Source organism: Pezoporus wallicus, unplaced genomic scaffold (genome assembly GCF_028554395.1).
Source record: "Pezoporus wallicus isolate ANWC-B61680 ecotype Strahan unplaced genomic scaffold, APGP_CSIRO_Pwel_v1 contig_5935, whole genome shotgun sequence".
NCBI classification, from domain to species: Eukaryota; Metazoa; Chordata; class Aves; order Psittaciformes; family Psittacidae; genus Pezoporus; species Pezoporus wallicus.
The window spans coordinates 1,608,721-1,632,556 of record NW_026637215.1 but is presented as its reverse complement, the minus strand read 5'-3'; the positions used below and the strand labels follow the sequence as shown (position 1 = coordinate 1,632,556).

The 23,836-nt window shown below is 41.6% G+C and overlaps 1 long non-coding RNA gene across 1 annotated transcript in view; it reads left to right on the top strand.

Annotated features, from left to right (window-relative positions):
• Window positions 1-12,333, top strand: part of LOC130596504 (uncharacterized) — a 36,147-nt gene extending 23,814 nt beyond the window's left edge. Inside the window, exons 3-4 of the long non-coding RNA XR_008971536.1 lie at window positions 11,752-11,941; window positions 12,251-12,333. This is a non-coding gene — a long non-coding RNA (uncharacterized LOC130596504). The remainder of the gene's footprint in view (window positions 1-11,751; window positions 11,942-12,250) is intronic.
• The last annotated feature ends 11,503 nt before the right edge of the window (window positions 12,334-23,836 follow it).

The following is a 23,836-nucleotide window of genomic DNA, read 5'->3' as shown; positions in this document are numbered from 1 at the left end:
ATTGCAGTGCTAATGCTAATTCATTAGCCATTAATTTCTTTGTGGCTCAAAGTTAGTAAAAGAAAAAAAAAAAAAGGATTTGTAATCTGAAATCCTACTTAATGACTTAGTGTTTCTGAAGTTAGGAATACTGTTACTTGGAACCTAGGCCACTAACCTGGCTTCACCAAGTTCATGCTTTGTCTGCAATCAAAGATTTTCTTCCTGGTGCCCTTACCCGCATTTGTCTGTTCTGTGATCTGAATCATCTATCCATCCATCTTCTACCGTACTGAAAGGAAAGCTAAATGGCAGTGTACAGCAATGAACTGGGTGAGATGGGGTAGAAATGCTATTTTCCCTTCCATCTGACAAGCTGTGCGATTGACACTCAGAAGTTTGCTCTGAAGGCTGAGCCAATGCTGTGTGCAGGGCTGAGCTGTTTGTGGGAGTGTTACAGAACTGCTTATAGCAGTCAAGTTTTGGAAGACCAATTCCTGTTGTGTTTTTGAGGGGGACCAGCCACACTTCTGAAAGAAAGTATTACAAGTCACTTCTAGCCACGTTCCTATATTGACGTTCTGACTCTTGTGAGGAATGTAGTGTACAGGCAATGATGTGTTTGGATTTAAGGCTATTTAGAGCAATAGAATAAAGTGCACATTTAAATTTTTACCTGCTAGATATAATGAGATGAATTTCAGTCAAAATTTGAAGCAAACCAAAAGTGTTCTATAACTAGCTAGCATGTCTGTATGCCATATTTTAAACCATAAATACGCTGCTTGCAGACAGGCCTGTGAGAAGATGCAGAACAAGTATTCAGCTTCCTATCCAAGCGATGCTGTTTCTCCTCTGTATATTTGCTTTCTAAAGTACCAATTAGGATGTCAGCACATGGTTTTGCTCCTTGAACATGCAAAATAGAGTGCATAACACTGGGGATTTAAGATCTTAATTCAGCTCCCTGTTGTGTATAATTTGGAATACAGTCTCTTAACGACACAATCACATTTGCTTTCTCTTGCTTTTTCACACACTCCTCCCCTCCAGAATGCCTCTACCTCAGCGAGAGCACAGACAGCTTGAACAGGATGAGTCAGAGATGTTCAGTAAACAGAGACTATTAAATTTCCTCTTCCTATGCTAAAAAAAGTGATATCACCTATGTCTAAACAGACATCGGTTTGAAATTGTAGAAGTGGTTTTGAAGAGGATGAAGGGTTTGAAGATGGTTTTGAAGCCTGCCATAACAGACCAGTTGCTGGAAAACATTGACAGCTTAAAAGACTGCCTGGACAGACTGCTAAAAGCATGAGAAAAGTCGTGAATCATGCAGGCCATTAATTAAAACAATAAAATAGAATCAAAGGAGTATTGTTAAGACACAACTGCCTTTTTATGGGTCGAAAAAAAACCCCAGGCTAAACTGACTTTAAAACACAGTGGTTGTAGTAAATGCTGATGAAAAGTGACAGAGAGAAAAACACCTTTTCATGATCAGAGCGGTTTTGATTTAAAACAGGATGAAAATATTTGTTTAGCTTAATCTAAACACTTCTGACACATTTCTCTTTTAAAATGCTGGAGTATCTCTAACACTGGCATATGGAGTGATAAATGTGCCACAGTTTCTCAATTCTGCCCTTTACATTCTAATTAAAGGAGAAACAACCCACTTAAATGACTGGTTTCCAGAAGGAGGGATGATGAAATTTATGATAGCTTGTGAGTTGGATCCCACTCCCACCTTCCCTGCACAAGACCTTAGAGAACAATCTATTTCATAACTATCTGGTAGAGGGTAGGAATGTTTTTGATGAGAGAATCTTGACATAAAAATATCACTATCTTGAGGCAGGGTAAACAATGAAGGATTTCTCATGTTTTCTAGTAATGTTGGTGTTTTTGGATGAGCAAAGAATCAGAATCCTTCTCTATGGGCTAGTTTGACATGTGAATAAGCTTTCTATGTGAAACAAGATTACTTTTCCAGTTTTGTCACAGACTTTCATGTGGAAAGGAAATACATTAATATTCTCAAAAGAAATTCTTTACCTATCACTACAGTTTATCACTCACAGAATCGGAGTGGAAAGGACCCCTTGGTGTTCCTCTTACCATACCTTTAAGTCACGGCAGCCTTGGAGGTAGGGCATTTGTCTGCAAAGACTTTTATTTACGATCAATTACAATTGCTGCTCCTCACTGATAGCAGGAAAAAACCTATCACAGGGTTCAATTTAATGCATAATCCCTGATTTTATTTTTCTCCAAATACATGAGATACTATGCAGCAGAAATATCGGTTACAATAATAGTATTGTGAGGAAGTTTAATAAATTGTGGATCTCAAAGGCAAGAAAGGACTCATGGTAACCTATGCTGTTCTGGGCTGCAGCTGCAATGTAGGACTGCCCATTCCAGTCAATAAAAAAACCCCAAACCACTCTTCACTGAGCGCAGTGCTGATGCACAGTCACAATTTGAAGCATTTTAAAGTTCAATTTAATTTTGTTTTTTCACTGAAACACAGATTTGGATCAATAGCTTCTAAACAAACAATCCCTGCTGGATTTGCCAGTTACAGGCAGCAGAAATGGGATTTATAAATAAGTGGCACTTACAATGTGTAACCCCTGTAACTGAAAGGGTCTTAAATATTGTTTTATTGTGGCGTGCAACGTGGGAAGGAAGCTAGCAATGTAATGTGAATCAGAACGTGACTGATGGCGGAATATCCCCAAAACACAGAGTGTCACCAGAGCCCTACAGGCTGAGGATTTCTTCTGTGGGGTCTCCTCAGCTTTTTCACTAGAGCTCTGCTCTAGGCTTTAAGCTATTACCAAAAGGAAAAACAAATTTAGTACTCATATCTATTAAGAGAAGCTTCCAGATGAAGACACTGTTAACTAAGGCTGGCTTCATAGTAACAGGATCCCTTGGGAAAATAGGCAGGAAGTACAAAGTAATGAGCTGGTGTATTATATTGGACCATGAAGAGAAGAGAAGAGATTCAGAGCAGCCCTGTGGAGAAGGACTTGGGGGTGTTGGTTGATGAGAAAATGAACATGAACCAGCAGTGCACGCTCGCAGCCCAGAAAGCCAACTGTACCCTGGGATGCATCAAAAGGAGCATGACCAGCAGGTCGAAGGAGGTGATCCTGCCCCTCTGCTCTGCTCTCGTGAGACCTCACCTGGAGCATTGTGTGCAGTTCTGGTGTCCTCAACATAAAAAGGACATGGAACTGTTGGAACAAGTCCAGAGGAGGGCCACGAGGATGATCAGGGGACTGGAGCACCTCCTGTATGAAGATAGGCTGAGAAAGTTGGGGCTGTTCAGCCTGGAGAAGAGAAGGCTGCGTGGAGACCTCATAGCAGCCTTCCAGTATCTGAAGGGGGGCTATAGGGATGCTGGGGAGGGACTCTTCATTAGGGACTGTAGTGATAGGACAAGGGGTAACGGGTTAAATCTTAAACAGGGGAAGTTTAGGTTGGATATAAGGAGGAAATTCTTTCCTGTGAGGGTGGTGAGGCACTGGAATGGGTTGCCCAGGGAGGTTGTGAATGCTCCATCCCTGGCAGTGTTCAGGGCCAGATTGGATGAGGCCTTGGGTGACATGGTTTAGCGTAAGGTAGCCCACGGCAGGGAGGCTGGAACTGGATGATCTTAAGGTCCTTTCCAACCCTAACAATTCTATGATTCTATGAAGAGCTTGAAGCACCAAACCTCTGGCTAACCTGCTCTTCCTGCAGGTTCAAGTAGGCATCTCTTTGGTGCTACCTGCCGATCCTTCCCACAAAAAGCTGTTCAAGCACCCAGATTCTTTACATTGCTACCGCCGTATCGAAATTAATCTTTCAGCTGTTTGAAAGTCCAGGTTTTCTTCTTTTGTTTGAATACCAGCAATCTCACTAGAGAGTTCAATTCCAGCTTACTGGCCCATGACAACATTGGATTTGCTCATGTTTTATCAGAGGTTAAAAGAGATGGTCTAATCTAAAAGCTTAACTAGCTACAAGCTTGACTATTTCCTGTTAGAAGCTATACAGTCCTGCTATGTAGGGGCAATCTGTTCTTCTCAACAGAAAACCTGAATAAGACAACTCAACTGGTGACTGCTTTGAAGGAAAACAGCATGAAATAAAAGACTGAGGTCTTTGTCCCAGGAATAGTTTCTGCAGCACTCCAGGTATGGTAATTGCTTTTTAAAAACCCCCAAACTTAAAAAAACAAATCCAAAGTGACTGTAGGGCTGAATTAGAGAGAACACTGTGGTTAAGAGGGAATATTGAACTTTTTTCATCACCATGAGAAAAGCTAGCATAGATTTGGTGAATGGAAAGGAGCACTCTGAAGCTGGGGGCAACGTGTCCTACACCAGCGACACTTCTAACATAGCTTGATATATGTTGTTGGCAAGTGTCTAGTGCTTCCGTCTCTGAGAACAGCATGCTCCAAGATGGTGGGGTTAGCTTGCCCTAGCAATTTTCTGTTACTTGGCTTGTTGCAGCAGGCCTTACAGTAAGATATGTATAACTGGAAGCTAAGATTTGGTTTAGCTGTTACTAAGGTTTGGGGTTTGTGTTTGGTTTGTTAGGGTTTTTTTTCTTGGGGGGGGGGGATGCTTTTCTGCTCTTTAGTGTAAAACAATCATCAGTTTCGGTCTTGCTTGTATTGCCTTCTTTGGTTCTTACCCATAACGGGTGGTTCTGTTGAGTCTCTTCCTTTGAAGAAGGTAAATAGAATTGATTTTTCTCGAGTGCGTATTTATCTTCAGTAAAACATTCATTCTTGAATTTGTACTACTATGTCTTTAGACGTACTCTATAAATCTGTTTGAAGGCTGGTACATGGTTTCATTAGGAAAGTCTAAGAGAAATTTCAGGCTGACGTTTTTCTTCTTTTGGAACTAAATGGCTAGAGATATAGCTACAGGTAGAGCCCTGTAAGATTCAGAACTTGCTGCTGGAAAGACACCTAAAAACTAATTCAGACGTATATTGATTTGCTTTGGAAGCCCTTTTATTCTCAAACCAAAACCCCTGTTCGTTAAAGATTGAGCAACTTCTCTGAAATAGAAGGAATGGAAATGTATGTTTTTATCTGTTTCTCTGTCCATCTTCGGTGGCCTCACACTCCTGTCATGTGGCTGTTCTTCACTGGTCTCTCCTCTTATGGAGCACCGTAACCGTGCTCTCCTGTACAAATCCTTGTCTTACAGGCAAAGCTATTACGCAGGTGACTGCATTTTCCTGGCTGCTGGACACTGGGCTGTGGAAACAGCACTATTAAGTAGTTTAGCTGCCTCAGGACTGTTAGACAGTGACAATCCTTCCCGCAGGCGGGCAGAATAGCATGGCTGCAATCAGCTCAATGTATGCAGGAAGCACTGGCTGTGCACTGTGTGCAGCACACCTTGTCACACCATGTGCTGCAGTTGCTTTCTTATTATGGTGCTTTTATTATTTGACATACCAGGTTCATTGTTGATGTAGTGTATTGGGTCTGTGCGTACCTGTGTATTACTTGTCAGGGTATCGGAGCTGTGGCAGCCTTTGTCATGTGTATTGGCTCTCATCATGGATCTTTAAACTCTCGTTACTCAATTCCTTAGACAAAACCCCAAAATATCATGGGCAGATCAGGAAGATACTAGTTATAAGACTAGAGGCAAGCAGAGTTTGCTGCCTTCCCCTATGTAGCCATCTGTTCTGTGGCACTCATCACTAGAATCATGCTCAAACAGGGCCATTAAAAACTGTTTCAGTTTTGTAATCAAAGATCCAGACCAAATTCCAGGATGGCACTTTGAGATTCCCATGTGAAACAGCTCAGTGTACTGAGGTTCCCTGACGCTTTCTGTAAGAACTGAATCTGTCGCTGAGTGTTGTTGTATCTTACTATGTGCCTAAGTTCTGGGACGTGACAGTGGTATCAGGGAATTGTTGAGGAGAAACAATATAAACCATCAGCAACCTTCCTTCTTAGTAAGCTTCACCTTCTTGTTCTTAAAGTGGACTTAACTACTGTCCAGAACTGGGTTTGCTTAAAACTATGTTAGCTATTTAGATTCACCTCCATGTATGTTTTTAGTTGCACCGTGGGATTTTGTAACCAGCTATATGTGGTTTTGGTTCGTAACTAAAAAACCTATTTGTCATAGCGTGTCCTGATAGGATGACCTGAGTTATACAATTGAAATAACTATTTTAAAAGAAAACAGGTACTTTGTAACAGGAAAGCTTGACAGGGAGAAGGAAGCTTGTGTAGGATACGGATCTTACCAGTACGAACGGAGTGAAGCTGAAGAACTAAGAAAACTGAGAAACAGAATTGTACAGTCCAATTTTTATCGAGATCATTGCATTACTCCTGGTGTATGTCTAATGATAAATATTCAAGGCTCTTGGATACAAATAGCCACAGGCAAGTCAATGGGTATTATGTAAATACTTGAGAAGGAAAGAAGGAAAGTTATTTGCTTTTTCTCTCTCATTTTATGAAAGCTCACTGAGGATATGGCAATGTGGACAAGTAATTGTTAAGCAGCCTGCTCCCACTTACACTTTATCCAAGACTGAAATCCTCAGGCAAACCAGGGAGTATGTTCTTTCTCTCTCCCTTTGCATATCTTGATTTTTTTCAATGTTCCTCATGCAATGAGATGTTTGTTAGCAGATCAAGCCTCACAATAAAACTCTGATTAAAAACTGTGCGACACCCTCACCTTTTTATTGCAGTTTTGCCCCCTGTTTGGGAGGCCACACTGACTCATGTAGAAATTAGAATTGGTCTGTATTAGCATAAGCTTTTAGGATCACTGAATTCCCTCAAGTAATTTATCTAAGCATTAATATATTGCATTTTCAAGGGCAATTTTGAAGGTATTACTGAAAATGGTGCAGAGAAGATAAAGCTGAAAGCGACTGACACTTAGGTCTTCTCTCTTTTAAACAGTTCCTTGCAACATATTCCTGCAAGATCCATACTATGCCTGTATTCCAGTGCATGGAGAACTCCAGCTAAGCATAGTCAGACCTCAGCAGCCCAGGGGGAGGTGCAGGCTTCTCTTTGGTGGTGATGGTGGCAAGGGTGCAATCTTGGTGCTGTTTGTCCACTTGAGTTTCAAGGAAAAAGCAAATACAAGCCTAATTTTTACAGTATAGATACTGTATTTCAGCTAAAAGGCTTTTTTGCAAAAACCTGTAAGGTTAGGAACAGTTTTGAAAGCTACTCCAACATTTAATTTTCATAATGTACTAATTCCTTGTCAATCAGTAGCAGATACTTTCTGCAGTTAAGGCGCTTGCGGTTAGGGATCAGGTTAAGAGAACTTTCCCCATCCGTTAAAAATTGAAATAGATTTAACTGATAATTTCTTAGAGAGGAAAGGAAATCTTGTTATTGAAGCCTGTCTGGAATTGTGCATGCCCATTGAATAATGACTGTGCCCTTGGAAAACTCATTTGCTGCTTATTCTTCGCTTTCATTTGTCAAGGGAAACACTGACTCCATTCTCTACCTCTTCATCACCCGATTGCAAGTCAGGACCTAACTTTGTGTTTTGGACTATGCCCAGCATAGAAGATTCAGTACCAGCTGAAGCCAGTCCGTACAGTACACGCAATGCATTTTAAAAGACTTGTTTATTCAGTTGGCAGGTCTTGAGACTGGAGCTGTAGCCAGTCCTTCTGCAGTTGTCCTTAGATCAGGTGTATCCATACTGACCTGGAGACTCTTTTCTTTGCTGTCACTGAACAATGGATTCAAGTTGTAAATGCTTCCAGGCTTGCAGCGCTAGGGAAAGCAGGCAGCATACTGTGTTAATTTGGGCTTCATTACTGTTCAACCACGAGTTACAGGTGTCCAGAGACATTCTGGAGGAGTTCTGCGGCTGTTTGTCTTGGAGACATCTGTTGATAGCTAATCTAAATCTGCTCATTCTGATGTATGTTTTATGCGGGTTCACTTTGAACAGATCTTAAAATAAACTAAACCCAGAAGTATTTCTGCAAGAAATACACGTCTCTCCCTTGCCTCGCTTTCAGGTTTTCCTAGCAGTGTGGTTTAGCACTGTTCTGCACAATAGGTGTTCTGAGATTACCCACATGATGCTGTTTTCAACCTTAGTGTGACTGAGTCACTTGTGTCTTGCTAATTTTCATCATGTGAAACATTTTTATCAACTGATGTATCTTTTGCTTATGAAGTCTTAGTCTTTTTTTTTTACTTAATGATGAGAAAACACCTAAGTTTTACAGAGAGACTCTGAAATTATGTGGGAAAATGAAAGGAACAGCTTTAATATACTTAATCAAATACATAGCACTCTTTGTAAGATTGTCAGTGACATCTATGAGGAACTGAAAACAGAAAAGACGGAATACTTGGGCCAATCAGTCGGAAATGCTTACCCTCTGCTTTTCAGAATGAATTCTATCTCAGCTGTCTGACCAGTAGGATCAGCCTATAGCAAGTAAAACTTCCCAGTCAGGATACACTTCTACAGAGAGTCTCTTTACATATTGCTATTTTTTTATGATCATTTAAATCTCCCACTTTGAGAGCATACAGAATTCCAGTAACAGGATTATTGCAAACCTTGTTATCTTCTACTGCGAGTATGAAGTGCAACTCTTCCGTGTTTTCTTGACTAGCATAAACACATAACAGCATTATCAGACACCAGTTTAAAGTATGCTGTACCATGGGTGACATGGTTGTGGACAGACAATGAGAGAGGAAATAAACTTTACATAACAGAGTCAGTCATGCTATTTCATACAGGTAAGGGAGGGTGTTTAAGTACATTTTGCTGCCTTCCTGACTGAACTATTGAAAGTAGAAGAGAAAAATGAGGGATGTATTTGCTTTGATGACAGAAAGATTACAGGTAATAGGTAAACTGGAACCTGTCATCTATCTTTGTAGCACTGATGGCAATGTTTAAAGATTATTCTGTATCTTACTCAAATTCTACCTCTATCATTGTTCAGAGTTTCCTGCAGTGATAAAGTGCTGTTCCTCTCCCAGCACTGATCTGTTGGCGAAACCTTCATCTCTTTAGAGACTTACTGTTGCAATATAATCTGACTCAGGTAAGAGCCCCAGGGCTATGGGGTGATAAACACTGTGAAGAAATGAATGTGGTAGCACTTGACAGAAGTAGTTTCATACATGACTATTGCAACCATATATTAATAAGTTTTGAACATAACTTATGTTGTTGTTTCACCTACAGAGTACAAGCTACCATCTACCAAGGTATGAACATTATGAACAGCTATTATTCTTTATTTCACTGGTTAAACTACCCTTATTTTAGTGCTTCTCCCTGCTGAGAGCAAGTGTACCTGTACAACATACTACTGTCAAATGACTGTTATCCATAGGGACTTTCTCTTCTCCATAAAGCCTGGCACTCAGTCTTTCTAATTCCATAGGAAACAATATTCTGCTAATGAATATAAGAAATGTTCAGACCAGTAGATGGAAGCTGCAATGCTTCAAGTGCAATGCTGAGCTTTGAGACACATATGGAATGGTTAATGAGCAGTGGTCACAGAACATGCCTACGAGGGAACAAGGAATATAGCAGAAGTCAGCTTTTTGCTTCCTGCAACATTTACTAAAGTCAAATTGCTTCTGGCTTACAGAACATGAAAGTAGCATTATTAGCCTTTAAGAGAATGCCAGAACAGCATGTGCACAGTCCCTTTTGAGAGTATTTCCTTCCTGTCTGACAAACACACAGTAAGAACTAAGAGTAAATATTCAGGTATCTTAACTGCCTTGCCTTCTTCACTATGCTGTGCTTGGGTTTCATCCCAGGAAGCCAAACATGAACGGCTTGCAGGATCAGCCAGATTGAACGCCTGGTTTTCTTCCAGAAACTAAATAGTAATCGCTTCTTAAAATATAGATTGACCAGAAGTGGGTCTTGTGTGATGAGCCTTTGATAATACTGATACTGTGCAGCATCAATTTATAGTACTTGTAGCTTTTCTTCATGGTTAGGTAGATATGTGTGGGTTTGAGGTTCATCTAACCTTATAATAGATTAAAATTAGAAGTCACGTGTAGAGAGCTCATCTGTTAAAATCAAAAGCACTAAACTGCTCTTGGATTTGCTGTCCTTTCACTGCTAGCACTAAGATGCCAGTTTCTTGCTTTGCTTCTCTACCGAACACAAATCCCGTTTGCCTTAATAACACCATATTCAATGCTGTGCAGTAAAATATGCACTCAGTAAATGCAGAGCAGGTTGTAAAGCAGTAAAAGGGAAATCTGGTAAACAACGTGCCCAGATCAGCAAACTGAATGCCTAAATCAAGAGGTAAGATTCCTAGCAAAACTTTCACTTGTGATAACTTGACATCTTCCAAGTTAGATATTTCCTGTAGAACAGTTGGTAAAACTACTTCATCCTCTATTTCATCCTTCCTGACGTGTTGTTTTAGAAGTGTCCTGCTTGGGTAACAAAAAAGACAGTATCATCATAAAGATGTACTGACAGTCTTCACTTAGCGATTCTCACGAGCTTTCTGCTGCTCTGAGCCTTCCTCTGTCTGGACTTTCATTTACCTACTGCCACATAATATTTCAAGGCAAAAAACCCATTCTGTTTTAGAGAGGATGATTTTGTCTGTTCTACAGTAAACTGGGTTTTAAACAGCGTATGTTAAACACTGTAACAGACCTTTAATGTAAGCTAGGGGCTGCATGCACTTGATGTGCTGGCTCTGGCTCTCGAGACTGCTGTGGTATTTCACTGAGAAGATGGTCATTTCTGAAGGTTTCATTAATGACCTGAAGAAGCCATTGAGTCAGTTTTAGAGAAGAACAGGATAGAAAAACGCAGTGTTTGTTTTCACATGTTTCTGTTGTCATCGTTCCTGAAATGAGTCAGGATTTTACTTCACTACGATGTCACATTTTACTTTTTGTAGCTATGAGTAAAAGTCTCTCCTCAGATTATTAACTCCTCAGCAATTAACTTCTCAGACTTTGGAAGCAAACTGTATCTACTGAAACCCGATGCTCCCTTGAATTTTATGTCACTAATGAGGCTGCACATAGATTGAACTTCGCATATGCAGTATCTCCAAGGTGAGGACTATAATGGTCTCATGATAAAGCCAAATTCTCTTCCCTTCATGTATTAAAATCCAAAGATACCACTTACATAAGGGAAGCCATTTTCATTCATTTCTTTTACTCTGTCATGATCATGCTGAATGTACCAGAACAACCTTTCTTGGTATGGTTTAACTCTTTGTTTCTTCTTCAAAGTCAGCAAGTTCACAGAGATGATGCTGAAGGTAAAAGTGAAGAAGTGAATGGGGTTATGCTACAATAGCATTGCATAACAGGCTTTGTGTTATTTAGAGCTATATCGACACCTGGCAGGAAGAACACCAAGCTTCCAAATCCCTTCACTGATCCTTGAGCTTTGAGGGAAGAGAAGAGCATGTGTATTTAATTCCCTGCATTTAATGAAAAAGATACAAAACAAGCTTTTTATGTTGTTTTGTGTACAAAGCTTCTACATCGATAAATAAGCAGCCATTTAACTCTAACCAGAAAAGACAAAGCAAGGAAATCTTGTTTTGTTAATAACACTTTCTCACTGAGCTGGTTTTGTTGTTTTATTCTAATAGGCAGCAATAGGACTGAAAGAAAGTTTACTCCTGATGTGCAGAGGGCATTTGGGATAGGATAACACTGCATTTTAGTCTATTTCATGTTAAACTATCTTATGTTTGCAGGAAAGACCAAAGGATTTTCTGAGGTTCCACGGTCTTCTCTATTGCTAGCATATTCTGCTGTAGCATTTACATCTAGAGCATTTTCCAGACCATCTGGAGCAAAGCTGTGTGCAAAGGAATAAATCGACACAGACGCTGTGCTCTTCATGTAAATCTGTTTCCCGAGCCTCTCTATCAGTCAGGCAGGTTTGTATCATGTTTTTCCCAGGGTGGATGAAACACTGCTGCTTATGTAACAATGCAATGGGTTTTCTCTTCGAGAATAAAAAGTAGGGTAACCAAGCAACAAAAATCATCCTTGCCCTGAACAAAATTGCTTTCCGATAGCTGGGAGACTAACACCAGTACTCTAAAGAATTAATCAGTGAATATTCCACTATGAATAAATACCTTTCAGCCTTCTCATTGTGTTACTTTACTAAGGCTCAGAATGTTTTTACCCTTCCCCTTTTTTTTCTTTTCTTTAACCTCCCACTCCCTTTCCCCCCTCTTTATAGAGAGAAGCTCTGGAACCAGCTCTGTACCCTGCCCCACATGACTTCCCACAAAACGCTGTTGTCTTCACTGGGATCCTGTCCTGGTATGTTTGTCTGCATATGTAAATCAGAATAGAGGATCAAGGCACTGAATTTTCTGCGTAGAATGTTTTTCCATTGATTCAGACTTGTTGACAACGTGAAAGCGCTAGCATTTAAAAACTTCATGGGAAGTTATAACACAGGGTTTTCTGATGCCTCTGCAAGCTGCTTAAGCCACTGATCATCTTTTTCCCCTCCATGTACTTACAGTGCTGTGGGCTGCGGCTGTGCTGCTGACCTTCCTGCCTGGTGCATTCACTGCTGAGGTGACTGTAGCTCCTGGGGACCCACAGGCTCTTTACATCCCTCCTCAGTCCCTTAATATGACTGTGGGGAGGGTTTAAGTCATGGCATTAGCTGGAGTTTACTGAAGTATCTCTGCATGACCATGCTTTGTGCCTGCCAAGCCTGTTGACAGCGGTGCCTTGCTGGTTGGGACATTATATTCGGGCTCCAGGATGTAACTGGAAAACTATTCCTTAGGGTGTTGGCTCATTTAAGGAATACAGAAGATGAGGGAAACAACCCCATTCTCATCTAAGGCCACTGCAGACCTCCCATAGCCCCAGGCATTGCATGGCACTACTGTATTTCAGTGGCGTCTTGCTTCTTCCTTCCCACTTCCTTCAGGAGCTGAGTGTGGACCTAGCAGAAGCCCTCCTCTTCAGGTTGGAGCTGGGATCATTTCCAGGCAGGGGCTTTTAATAAGCTGAGAGGTTTCATAAAGCTTAACGTGGTTATCCACACACAGAATGCAGTTATGGCATAGCAAGCCCTGGTTGGAAATAGCATATTGAGAGACATAACCATAATTATGCTTCCCTGCCTAGCAAAGCATCATGTGTATGATAAAGGAATTGAGTTTAAAAATAGCACTGAAAAAAAAAGTGAGAGTTCTGTGGTCAAGTTTTGAACCCCAGCCTTTACAGGGACTGTGAATGGTGAGGACTTACCGGTTGTGGGGGATGAAAGTTTTTCAGACTTATTTCAATGCAGACCTTTCAAGTTAATTTTTAAGTCCTTTTGATTTCTGTCCATGGAAACCACTTACTTACAAAATTGTGTTTTACAGGGGTTGTGGGAATAAGCTTAAGGGAATTGTGGAAAAGTGAAGGAAGATTAAGAAAGTGCTAGTTTCTTAGGTTTGGACCTATTTAATTTGACTGCAAGGTAGATCTATGGTCAAAGAAAAACTCCTGTTTATACTCCCACTTGCTTGTAGCATTGCTGGTGAAAGTGGGAGACAGTAAATAACTTACTGGCACAAAAGCCATATACGTAGTAGAGCTTCTATATGGTAATATTGGGGAAGCTGTACAACTTAAGGGGTGTAACACAGGGAAGTTTATGCGTACCAGCACGGAGGTGGAAGGAGGCTTTGTCAAGTGCCATGTCTGTAAAGAAGCTAGATGAGCAGAGTGCTTTCAGGCAATGAGTGTTGCAGGATACAGGTGCCAGGTTTAGGAAGGAAAAAGGACTACTTTGGTCATGGAAGGTGATGGCAGGATGAATGGAAAACCAACAAGCACATGGCACATTCTGACATAGCCTTTGTTTTCTCTGGGGATTGGGAGCATGGGTGCAAATTCTGATGGTGTGTTGGTTCCTTTGCTTCAGAATGCACGCTTTCTGGTACAGGTTGTATCAGAGACTGAGATACTGGATGTCATGAATAAAGTTGTACACTAATGTTGGAAGGATAGGGTAAAGAAGCCATGTATTTTGATGTGAAGGGAAGGATGTCAGATGAGTAGACATTAACTGTTCTGAAAATTAGGACTGAAGAAACTAAATACTGAGAATGGAAGAAAGGGTGACAAAAATACTAAACAAAATGAGAGGATGTGCTTAACAAAGACTAATCTAACAAATGGCTGAAGAAAGAGAGAGGATCTGAAAGAAGAAACTGCACAGAGCAACTGGAGGCAGAGGTGACCATCAGTGTGGAACCAGGGCTGTTCACATTTCACAGTATCTGGGGAATTAGGACACAGAACCTGAAGAGTAAATGACAAATGGGGAAGATCCTAAATGATCTATTTTTATAGGAGGTCTTTTGCAGTAACACAACTGAGTGGTGAGCTATGTATACAGACCTGAGGGAGACTGGTTTGAGTTTAGTATTCGTACATGCTTGAACAGATTAAAGTAATGCTGGAGTAAAGAATTAGGATTTGCAGGAGAAGCTGCACAGAGGATGTGATCCCAACCAAACTGCCATTTGCTGTGTTGCACTACACCAGCTGATGGTAACAGGAGGAGGGAGTGAGAGCAGAGGATGGGAGCAGGGGTGATGGAAGCTGATTAACTCTCTTAGCCCACTCTCTCTCCTTGAATACAATAGCTTTGTGATTTACAGCTTCCTTGCATGTATGTTTCGTGTCAATTTGTGCTTTCTGTATGTCACCTGACACACAAATGTGAGTCTGTTCCCACCCAAAGTACTTTCACTGTATCCTTTTATTTGGTAAGAACTGCATAATCCTGCTGTGTTATGGCAGTTCAGAATCTTGGGAGAAATCAAAATAAACCGAATTTGACCCATTAGGTTGGAAGCAAATGGTTAAGTTTAGCTGTGTTATTACATCCATAAGCCACTGAATTTGCAGTACGCTGCTTTAACATTAGTGTCTCCACCAGTTTTGAAGGAGTCCATGCAAAGCCATTAGAGGTTATTAAAGTCCAATTTCCCAGCCTACCAGGAAGACAGCAAAATGAAAACCCCGAGCCCAGTCATGCTGTAACCTCTTGGTGCCGCAGTGAAGCGGGTATCAGTTTCTCCTCCCAGGAACGCTATATTGCTTAATTAATACTTGCAGCCCTGAGTGATGTGGGCAGGTTTGTTATGCAATTACAGAAGTATGGATTTATTATTAATGCTGCCCTTGGAACTTACCAGGTTTTCTAAGTTTTTCTTTCACCACTCTGCCTGCACTGCTTTTCCTAGCTAAGCTTTTTTCCTGTCGTGCAACTGAAGAACTACTCAGGATCGACCTTTCTTTGCTTTTCACTAAGGAATTGATGGTTTTACTGGGACTAACTGAAAAACATTCTGTCCAGCAGCTTGACATCAGGTCACAGTTCTCAGGTTTAAGAGATTTTTAGAAAGCAAAGGTGCTGACATTTGTTGTGTCCCTATGGCAAGCCCTACATATTTCTTTTCTATGTCATCCATTTATGGTGTAGAGCCGTGAGAGGAGGACAGATGAGGACCTTTATCACCCTTTATCCACCCTTTATCCCCCTTTCCCCCAGAAACAGTGTTTTGAGGACTTTCACTCACAGGGATCATTCAGACAGTCTGTTTGCTGAGAGTAAACTGAATTACTTTCAAATGCAGCATGTGCTGTAAATACTCTGACGTACTTGTGACTATATACTTTACAAGCTCAACAGAGGCCTCAGTTTTTCATGTCCCATATGTACGTTCTTGTCCCAAGTACTTCATAACAATTGTCTCAAAACAATTCCAGCTAATGGCTGAGCCTGCTTATGGGATTTCCCAGCCTGCCCCTGCCATCTAGCATCGTGCAAATAGCTGTCCTTGTTGCAGGTTAATGTTGGGCTCCCCTGGGATTATTTGAGAAAGGAGTTTGAAGCAAGACCTAAATGTTATTTCACAAGCTTTTGCCACGTGGGAACCCCCACCTCGCCACACTTGCTGTAATTTCAGGTAGCAATCTCTCCTCCAGAGCCCCTTCACTGATAGGGCAGCACTTAGGAATGAATCAGCCTTTGCCCGATTTATCTGATCAGGCAGAACTGGACCTAGGCGAGAGACTGCACTGGCAGGTGAGGGAGGCCTGAGGCGAGTCCCCCATCAGCCTCTGCTCCCCTGTTTATTCAGGGATCAGGGAAGGAGCAGTGAGGTTGTCCAGCTTCAGAAAACATGGAGGTGTCTCCCAGCTTCTCTGCTCCATATTGACTAATCAGACTTCAGTGTCTGTCTGTCCTTCCCTGACTCGCCATGCCCCCCCAGCTACTTACAGCTTCCCCACAAAGTGATCCAAACTGGACATTGCCCGGCTCCCTGTGATGAGAGCACCTCCTGCTCTGTCTATGAAGGAGAAGGGGATGATGTTCTGAATTCCTCATGCTTTCTTCTCTCACTTTCCTAGAGAAATATTGTGTGCAGTTCTGGTGTCCTCAACATGGAGCTATTGGAACAAGTCCAGAGGAGGCCACGAGGATGATCAGGGGCTGGAGCACCTCCTGTATGAAGATAGGCTGAGAAAGTTGGGGCTGTTCAGCCTGGAGAAGAGAAGGCTGCTTGGAGACCTCATAGCAGCCTTCCAGTATCTGAAGGGGGCCTATAAGGATGCTGGGGAGGGACTCTTCATTAGGGACTGTAGTGACAGGACAAGGGGTAACGGGTTAAAACTTAAACAGGGGAAGTTTAGATTGGATATAAGGAAGAAGTTCTTTCCTGTGAGGGTGGTGAGGCACTGGAATGGGTTGCCCAGGGAGGTTGTGAATGCTCCATCCCTGGCAGTGTTCAAGGCCAGGTTGGACAGAGCCTTGGGTGAGATGGTTTAGTGTGAGGTGTCCCTGCCCATGGCAGGGGGGTTGGAACTGGATGATCTTAAGGTCCTTTCCAACCCGAACTATTCTATGATTCTATGAAATAAGGGGTAACACTGTGTTGATTTGTCAATATTTACATCTTCTAAAGTTGCTCCTGGTCTCCCCCAGGCCATGTTTTAATGGATAACTTCCCATGTGCAGGGTTTCCTTCGGTGTTGGATTTGACAGGGACTGGCTCATGCCTCCACACACCTTTGCTGAGGTACACCCACTAACCACATGTTTTAGTGCATTTCCTCCTTCATTTGCTTTATTTTAAATAAACTCTACACGTTAAATGCTTCTGGAGAGGAAAACTGTTACAAAATAGGTTGGGAGTGAAACTGGTAGGTACTGAATAGGCTTTAATGGAAACTAAATATTTAGAGAGGACAGACATGATAACTATAGAGACTTTTTGAGCAATCTTCGGGGCAGAAACAGTTTTGTAGATGGCCGCGATCCAGCAAACTGCTTAAGACACAGGCACAGTCTCATTGAGTTAATTGAGAATATATGTGTGTGTGTTTCAGTGCTTTGCTGGACGTCAGCCTCGAATACGCTATGCTTTCACTTAAATTCCATTTTTAGGTTCTGTTTTCATGTAAGAACAGGAATCTTCACTGGTTCATTGCCTTATATTATGACACCAGCAGGAGACAGTATCAATCTGTAAGCATCAATCAATAGCTAAACATTGAAATGAAGCCTGATTTAAAAAATATAAACACTTAATAACTATCCCTAAGAGCCCCTAAAGCTGTTCCGTTTGTAATAAATGACTTCCAAAAGCAAATTTACTTTTGGGCTAATGGGAACTGGTATGTTCTGTTCTGTGACAATCAGCTTGACTGACTTGGGGGACTCCAAACTAAACCAACCAACCACAATCCCACCACATCTGAATGCTCACCTGAGTCCCTTTCAGCTCCTGAGTTTGCAGAGCTACTTCAAGGGGAAATTATTTCTGACATGGGCTGTTTTATTTCAATGCCTACTTACAAGGCAAAAGCTGCAGGATGTGAACGAAGTACGTTTGTATTGCCCACTCCTCCCTCCGTGCTTGGTTGGATGTGACTTTAAAACAGACTTTGGTAAAGACAGTGATTTCGTATTTCAAAATACTGGTTAATACTATGTCATAGAATCACAGAATGGTTTGGGTTGGAAAGGACCTTAACACCTTCCAGTTCCAACCCCCTGCCATGGGCAGGGGCACCTCACACTAGACCAGGTTGCTCCAGGCCCTGTCCAGCCTGGCCTTGAACACTGCCAGGGATGGAGCATTTACCACTTCTCTGGGCACCTGTGCCAGTGCCTCACCACCCTCACAGGGAAGAACTTCCTTATATCTAACCTAAACTTCTCCCCCCTTTCAGTTTGTATCACTGTTTCTTGGGCTGTATTTCCTCTTTGCTGTATATTTTGGCTGCAGAATCTGGTAAGGAAGAAGGAGAAAGTGTACAGGGTTTTTTTTGGTTGATTGGTTTGGGGCTTTGATGTTGGTTTGTATTTTGTTTCTCTTCTGCACTTAAGGAAACTTACGTGGGGTTTTTTGAAACACTTAAGTGTATTCAAATGCCTCACGCTGACCCATACATCTGAGTTATTTGGTCATATTCTTGCACATTGATAATACTGAGCAGTCTGAGTGTCAGTAACTCCCCTGAGTTTTTTTCCCCTGGGAGTAATATCAGATGATGAAATAAGAAATAATGGCTTTAAATGGGACGGGGGTAGATTTGGCTTAGACATTAGGAATAGAGTGCTGAGGCGCTGGCACAGGGTGCCCAGAGAAGCTGTGGCTGCCCCATCCCTGGCAGTGTTCAAGGCCAGGTTGGACACAGGGGCTTGGAGCAAGCTGCTCTAGTGGGAGGTGTCCCGGCCCATGGTAGGGGTTGGAGCTGGAGGAGCTTTAAGGGCCCTTCCAACACAAACCAGGCTGGGATTCTATGAAGGAAATTTCTTACTGCCAAAACTTCTCAACCTCTTTTAAGTGTAGCTTTAGTTCTATAAATCTCCAATGCAGCAAAGCCTTCCATCATCACTTCAGTCTTGGATAATTATTCTATACGTTCTTTAGACCACCTATGTTAAAATCAGTTTGTTTAATGGGGCAGTCACGTTAGAGTTCTAACAGTAGGGCCATAAAGACAGAGTGAAATAATACTGCAATCAGACTAGAATTTCCCTAATGGGACTTGTAAGAAGTTGTGAAAAGACAGGATGGATCCCTCTAGGGGGTAAACTGAGGGGCTGTGACTGATGGCTGAGGTCACAAATGTCTATGCTTTGATGGGTATCTCAAGTTTATTACAAAGGGAGCAGGTTTTACTAGAAGCCGTGTGCTACATTTGGGACTGGAGGTCTCTTGTGGGTGGTGATTTATTCTTTTACCCCTTTCTGGCTACCCTGATTTGAGGGATGCTCTTAGGAAAGTGTCAAGGTGAAGCTCATCTTGCTGGCAGGGAAGGTGAGAAATGACTGTGGAGAATGTGCAGGTTCACTTGGTTGTGATTACAGAACTTTTTTATATTACTAAAGCTTAAACCAAACTGATTTGAACCATCCTCAGCTAAGTGACTCAGGCAAAACACCAGGGGGATATAGCTGCATTTAAGCATGGACTGCCTTCATTATACTTGCAAGTAAAATTGTCAGCACTTCCTTTTCATTGGGGTGTATCATTTCTACAGCCATAAAATATTGAAAATGGAGATGGGATACAAATAAACGGGATAGATATTGTGAAGTTGGTTGTCAATGTTTCAACACTTCTTTGCACTAGGACAAGATTATTGAAAAGAAAAATCAGCATAAACCCTCAGAGGCAAGAATGAACTTGGAATGGAAGAATACAGCAGCTTGAAATAATTGAATGCTTTCTGAAAGATCAAATGAAAATATGAAAATGAGCTGTGAAGTATTAATGATATTAATCCATTTATTTGAAAACTATTTCCATGAACTTCTCACAAAGATTACGTACCAAAAGTGGATGTTAATTCACAAGATCTATCCTTACCTGAGGTCTCAATGCCTCCATTCTTTCAGGGACTTTTCTTTTAGCATAGCATACATCCAAAAGAAATAATGAGAGCGTTTAGTTGGCTTGGACCTATCATGGAAGACAGGGAGAGGAATGACTGAGAAAGATCTTTAATGAAGCCTTCATTTTAAGGATGCAGTTAGAGTCCTACTGACTCAGGTACCTACATCTTGAATAGCCATAACTTGGTACATGATCCTGTAACTGTCTGTCATACCATGAACAAATATTATCATGCCTTCAAATACAGTTACTGGAGAAATGCTCTGTACTTGGGCCGTTTGGCATGATGGAGCTGTCTCTGCTGTCTCTAGCTCAGTGGGGGCAGTTGTTCATCCTCTTCTCTATTCCAGCATCTCTCAGCCCTCCCTGAGCATACGCTCAAGGTGTGGGAACCCATCAATAGCTTCTTGTGCTGTGCAGCAGTTAGGAAGTGTAAGTCCCCATCTCTGTGTAACCTTGTTGTACACACACCCTCACACAGGGCTGGAAGGGAGGTGATAAAGAGCAGGTCAAAATAGGACAGAACCTTTGTGTGTGGAGTCAGTCTTCCCTTCTCATCACTCTTGATAATGTGTTTGTTTGAGATGTGTGCAATATTCATAGCTTGTAATTAAATAGATGAGGTTTTAAGAGAGTCACATTTCCAGTGGGACTTCTCTCCACAAGTGTGTGTTTTCTACCTGCTGTGCATTGCAATTTCAGTCACTCATTGTTTTATAATTATGCCTATGCATTATTTACATATGTCTATACAAACTCACTCTCTTCTAAAGGTTTTCCCATAGAAGAGCTGATGTGAAATGCCATAAACATGTCTGAAAATGATAGACAAAGGCATGAAATAAAGGTTTTATAGCATTTTTTACTGAGTAGCTCATTTGGCTTGTCAGAGAGAAAACACACTAGGCACTGACTACACAGGAGAAGATGAAGTACACTGAAAATCCAGCCAGACAGGAGGGTATCATTCTTGCTGTATCACTGGAGTAGGCACACTTTGAGCATGTTACAGCTTTTAGCAGTCTTGCTGGGGCTCTGTTCTTTATCTCAGCTAGTGACTCATCCTGCAGTGCAACTGGAGGCAGCGCATCCGCATCACCTATCAGCTGATTATTCAGGGCAAAGTAATTGTCATGGGCATGTTAAAGTACTCCACTGAATACTTCATTTATGAAATATTAGAAATTTTCTTTGAACCAAATCTCTTCAGCTTAAATCAGCTTAACGTGTCCATGAAATCCCCCTGGCTCCCTTATTAATGTTAGTTCTAGTAACACACGTTTTTTGCTGCTTTTGTAACAGCTGGTAGCTTTGCATTTGCGGTCTCATATCTTATCTGAAGGCACATTTCTCCAACATCTAAACAGCACTGGAACCTTGTGGAACTTTCCAGTCTGCCTCCAGACTGAGATTCGCTAATGGAATATACCGCCAGAAGTAGAAAAAGGTTTTTGGCAGGGCTGGTAGGTTCACAACAGAAGCTGGGAGGATGGACCAAGTGTAATAGTGAGTTTCCTAGGGAAACTAGAAAATGCCTCTTCCCCCCACCCCCTTATATTTTCTATGCAAATATATAAAACTCAATCTTTGTATTTAAGTTGAACTTCTCCTGTTTCTATTTTTGCTTGAAAACTAAGCTTCTGGAATCTTCTGGTCACTGATAGTATAAAACCTAGACTTCTTATCTACACGGTTTTTAAGTGGCTTATCCTTGTTTTTGACAAGGTTACTCTAGTTGGTTTTACCAATAGTCTCCTTGATGACTTTTATTATGCTACTATCTGCAGGCTGTAATTAAAGGAATCTCAGAGGTAATGCTTTCCCAGCCATTTTTCTCTCTTAATGATAACGTACAACATAAGAGCAGGACCAGGAAATGGGAGCAGTAAGATGCAGAGCAGAGCCAGCAGCAAATCTCATTTTGTGCTCACACAAATAGGCATGTGCAGCATGTTTCTACGTTTCAGTAAGTTCTGCTTCCAAAGACATTCATTCCTCAATAGCCAGTGAAGTTAAATCCATCACTCAGGGTGTGCTACTGGTTTGCAGGGACTGGCTTTTGTCGTGTGCAGCTTAATTACAGTAAGATTCTACTGCTTAATGGAAGCTTCTCTTCCCATTGACTGCCGTTAAACTCCCGTGACTGGCCTAGTAACGTTCTGTCAGTCTGCGTGTTTCCACCGAGCACGGGTTGGTTTTCATTATGTCTTAACTTCTCTTAATGCATACGGAATTACTGTCACAGAACCCATGCGTGCTTTCCTATTAGTGAAGCAAATTTTACTTCGGGAGCAGGTTTCAGCAGATTTCTTCCCTAAAATCAAGCTGCATGATTGAAGAGACCTGTGAAGCCTTTGGTTTAAATGCAGTAAGATATCCTGTTTAACACATCACTAGCAATTAAATGATCAGAAAAAATCAGGCAAAACAACTAATGTTCAGCTCTGGTTTAGACGTGGCCTCTTCATGCACAAAATGTGCAGGTGACGTGGCTGACTGAGCTGAATGAAGGGCAAAAGGGATGTATTACAAAGCTGCAGGCTTTTTTCTATTGCTTTCCCACATCCATCAACTGTGAGAAATTAGCATGAAGCAAGGTAAAATGATTTTTAAATGCAGATTTCCAGTAAATCCTATCTATTTTTGATTTTGGCATGAAACAACCAGGAAAGTACACTGAAACTGAAGCAGAGGTTTTTAGTTCACCAAGCAAGGACAGGACAAACCTAGAGAGTATGGAGTAAGTAGGATTTGTGTATCCTCTGCCTTCAGCAAATACTGGAGGATGGTTTTGTCTCATCTGTCTCAATCTCCTTTTAATTTTGACAAACTTGACTAGTTACAATTTTATTGTGTTAGAATTTTAAATGCTTTTTTTATTAAAGCAGCCTAATAAACAGTATTCTTATGCACTTCATAGTATCTCTGTAGGCATTTTGTCTTGGATGAGTGAGCTGTTTCCTCTATTTCACTTACTTTAGTTGCTGTAATTAAAAAAGTATTAATTTTATAGGTTTATACACCAAAACCTTTATTTTTCTCTGTTCCTCCTGTTGTCTGTAGAAGTAAACTGGGAACTTGCTTCAAATCTTGGAAGGCAACTTGCATCAGCCTGGTTCAAGTCAAGTTTTGCCGGTACTTGAGAACAGAGCTACAAATTCAGAAGTTAAGCACACCTTTCTGAACAAACTGATTGACAGGGCTGGCAGATATTGCCTTAGGTTACAGCAGCCACCAAGTGCTCTGTTTCTAGCTCAGAACTTGAGTACTTCTGGAAAGAAGGAGGAATTTCTTTCCTGTGAGGGTGGTGAGGCACTGGCATGGGTTGCCCAGGGAAGCTGTGAATGCTCCATCCCTGGCAGTGCTCAAGGCCAGGTTGAACGAAGCCTTGGGTGAGATGGTTTAGTGTGAGGTGTCCCTGCCCATGGCAGGGGGGTTGGAACTGGATGATCTTAAGGTCCTTTCCAACCCAAACTATTCTATGATTCTACGATTCTACAAGTGCACACATGCACTGAAGCAGCACCTCCCAAACCTTCATGAACTGTCCCCCAGTCTGTACCACCCCTGCTGTGCAGTCCTCTTCAGCAGAACCCCCTGGTGCTTCCTCCCTGGGTTTTTCTCTTTGGTGCACCCCCAGGTTTTTGCAGTTATGTTATTGTTTGTCCTCCCTTCCTGTTCTTCCTTCTATCCCTGTTGCATAGATCCACAGGGCTGTTTCTCTTTCCCTGTTGAGCCCACAGTACAGGCCTAACTTGACTGTTAACAGACCTCTCCAGGTGTGAAATACAGTATCAGAATATAGAGTTATACAGAGTTACAATATAGAATCTTGTAGTTTCCAGCCCATCTGTCATTAATTCTCTAATTTTTCTCTTTAAGTGTTCATTTA